The following is a 3,542-nucleotide window of genomic DNA, read 5'->3' as shown; positions in this document are numbered from 1 at the left end:
GGAATGACCCCAGGAGTGACCTCAGAAGTGACCTTCAGAAGTGACCCCAGGAGTGGCCCCAGGAGCACAATCCCAATGCTGATTAGGGTCAGAAGGGGCAAGATCAGGGCTTGTCAACAGAACCATCCGGATTGCACTAAGGAAGAGCAGTCGCCCAGCCCCCAAGAAGTGGAATCTTGGGGCACAGTTTCTGGGGGAATCACCGAGCTGATGGCCTCCTAAGCCCCTCTCCCACCCCCCTCGCCAAGTCCTCCATTCTGAGACTGCCCGTTATCTAGGTTCAGAAATGACCTTTGGCCGAAATGTGCTTGTGCATGTCACCACCGGGCCGAGCTCCTCAGAGCATCATGACACCGCTACCTCCTGGATATCTGCGGTCCACGCGTAAACGTCCCCCAACCCCGTGGTAGCTTGGAGCGGGTAAGGCCACAAAATCAGAGTCAAGCGGGCGTTCGGCCGTGGCCTAGGCCTCCAGCGCCTGCGGCTTCTCAGGCACGCCAGCCGTTCACGGAGTAAACATGTTAAGGGAGCTCGGCCGGGGGGACATCGTCCTCACTCGAGTCCGTCATTAACTGAGAAAAGAAAGATGCGAAGCATCATCATTTTTTTTTTCTGAAGGTGCCTGGAATTTCGTCTTCTCCAAGTAAATGTGGACCCATTAGGTTGCTTTATAATCGAACACCGTCTCTGCGATTCTTGCTGCGGCGAGTCCTCCTCGTCGTTCCTCTCACTGGAGCACCCTCGAGAGAGCGAGTCGGGAGCTGCGCTCACAGTCGACTGGACCGAGCAGATCCCACGTACTCGGCCTCAGCTTCTCTTCCGCGGCATCGGGAGGGTGCAGGATATTATTTGCGAGCAGCCGAGGTAATTACCATCCAGCAGGGTCCAATTGTTTTCAATTAAAGGCTTTACGGCAGTCTCTAGTTTTTAATGCCATCGAGGCCATCTGCTTCCGCTGCAGCTCTATCAGCCAAAAGCCCAGGCCACACCTTAACGCCATTAACTCCCGAGAGCCATCTCCCTCAAACGAGAAACTCAGTGGTCCAGGGAAAATACGGCAATAGCCTGACGCATCTCCGGCGGCCTAGGTTAGCCACAGTCGAGGACTCTGGGAGGTCGCGTCTCAGACCGACGAGCACACGCTCTTCTTTCCTGAAGTCCTAGGTAATCGATTGAATTTTCAGCTTCGTTTCGACGAGGATGCTCGGCTGGAATGGATCCACCTCCCACTCCCCCTCCAGCCTCGACGTCCCGCAGCTCTCACATAAAACGTCTCCCGACTGCAGCTTCGTCAGGCGGGTCGGATTTGGTAGACAGAGTGTTCATTCTTCGTATTCATTATCAGTCCGACTCCGCGAAGCTCACACGCCCCCAGACGGAGGCGGGGTGAGTTGTGAAGAGCCGTCCAGGTCATCACGCGGAAGCTGTGATGGCAGGTATTTTAGCTGTTTCCGTAACCGAGAGCCTCCACCTCGTTTCCAAAGTCACGAAATTATGAGAAATTAGCTTGGGTGTTTTATGGGCTTACGAGTGGCGACAGCCCATTGGCTACCCTTGCAGTTTCCAGCAGACTTGGCCCATGCCTGGCTGTCCACACTGCAGATGGCCTCCCCAAAAGCCCTCCGCCCAGCTCGATTCTCCGGGCCTTTCTCTACGACAAAATTCTTTCGCAGCCCCAGGTCACCAGCCCTGGCTGATGCGATGGATATGCCAGTCCCAGGGAGAGACCCCTTCCCAGGGAAGAGGGCGGAGCCTTGCAAAGAGAACACATAGGGCCCATCTCCCCGTCTCCCCGTCTCTTCTCTCCACACGTGTCTTGGACGAGAACCGGAGGAGCGGCCGCCGTCCCGCGTGGACGGTCAGCATAAGGACGAAGGCACAAGCGCTAAGCGTGGTCGAGCAGAGAGCCAGAAAGAGCCCGAGTCCCTCACGGCACAGGCCCAGGCCCCGACTGCGGGCGCCCAGACTTCTCCAGATACGCGAGGCATGAGACTTGCCAGTAGGATTTGCTTTATTGGGGGGTTGGGGGCAGGGAATGCATTGCTAACTAATAATTAAATCGAGAAAATAGTCGCAAAAGGACTCGAGAAAACCAGAGGTTCCCTCCCTCCTGGGTTCAGACCAAGAAGTATTTCCACGTTGAAGCAGAAAGCATAATCTCTTGATTCTCAAAATTATAAGAAAATAAAAAGTCTTGAAAGGATTAACGAAAAGAATTTTCAACACGAAATCGGAAACCCATGTGTAATCATTGTTACTATTTTCCAAACATTCCTTCTTCCTGGAACGTGATAAGATTATGCTTCCGTGACTCTTTTGACACGAAGCCATGATATGACTCTCTTTGGCCGATGAAATGAGAACCCACACGAAGAGTTATTTCCCAGCCAAAGCTTTAAGAACCAGGCCCCCTTTCCCTAACTGAGGTGCTGGGGAAGCACCGGTCCAAATGGAGCGTCTTGTAGATGCGCGTCCCCAAAGGTCTTCCATGAGCAGCGTCCCCTGCTGACCCACACCAGAGACGCAGCCTGAGGGAGGAATGATCCGCACTGTTTCATCCACATAGAAGTTGGGGTTCTTTGTTGCAGCGACGTAACCGGTCCCCTAGGACAGCTACCCAGCTACCCCGTGCTAACCACGGCCACTAGATAATGCAGAATCTCAAGCTGGAGAAAAGGGCCTGCGACAGGACTGAAATTCTTGCTAAGGACTTTTTCAGCAGAAATGCCAAGGAATGTCTTGATGAAGGAACAAGGGCAGCCGTCCCCAGACTTCGCTGTCCCTCACAGTCACTCGGGAGCTCCTAACCACCCTGAAGCCCCGGTCAGCACCCGCCAGAATGCCTGGGGCTGGAGGGTCGGGCCTCGGGATGTTATAAAGATCCCCAGAGATTCTAAGTTCGGGAGCCATTCCATCAGTCTATTTGCTTAACTTAGAAACAAAACAAAACAAAACAAAACAAAACAAAACAAAAAAACGTTTTTTGAGGAGCATAAAAATATTTCGAAGAAGACAAAGAGTGATGGTGGCCATGCTGGAGAGGAGGCTCTCAAGCCACACATCGCTGTCGAAGCACGTGGTCCCGATGGGGAGGAGGGGACGCCACGCAGAACACTCCTGTGACACCGGCGCCCTGTGAAGGGACCCGTCTGTGGCTTCAGTTACCTAATATCATCTGAGAGCCAACTTTTCAGCCAGATATGACCACGTCTTTCTCCGGGGTTCACAGATGGCCTGTGAGCTTCCGAAGGACAGGTTTCCCACACACACCCCACACTGTGCTCCCCAGACTCTCTCCCTCGGTCACCGCCCAGAGGCCTGGCACTCAGGTCTCCATCCGGGCCTCAGAACCGGCTACACCGGGCCATCAGTAGTCAGTCCTGGCTACATTCGGTCCTGCCCCGACCTGCGACCTGCCTCCGCCCTCCTGCAGAAATGGCACACTGGAAAGCTCATCGTATTCAATTGCCCTTTCCAGAAAAGAAGCAAGAAACTCGATATTTTTTTAAGTTTTCCATGCACAGCTTGCCCCCTCCCCCCCG

Source organism: Pteropus medius, unplaced genomic scaffold (genome assembly GCF_902729225.1).
Source record: "Pteropus medius unplaced genomic scaffold, Ma_sr-lr_union100, whole genome shotgun sequence".
In the NCBI taxonomy this organism is placed as follows: domain Eukaryota; kingdom Metazoa; phylum Chordata; class Mammalia; order Chiroptera; family Pteropodidae; genus Pteropus; species Pteropus medius.
Note: the sequence above shows the minus strand (reverse complement) of the source record.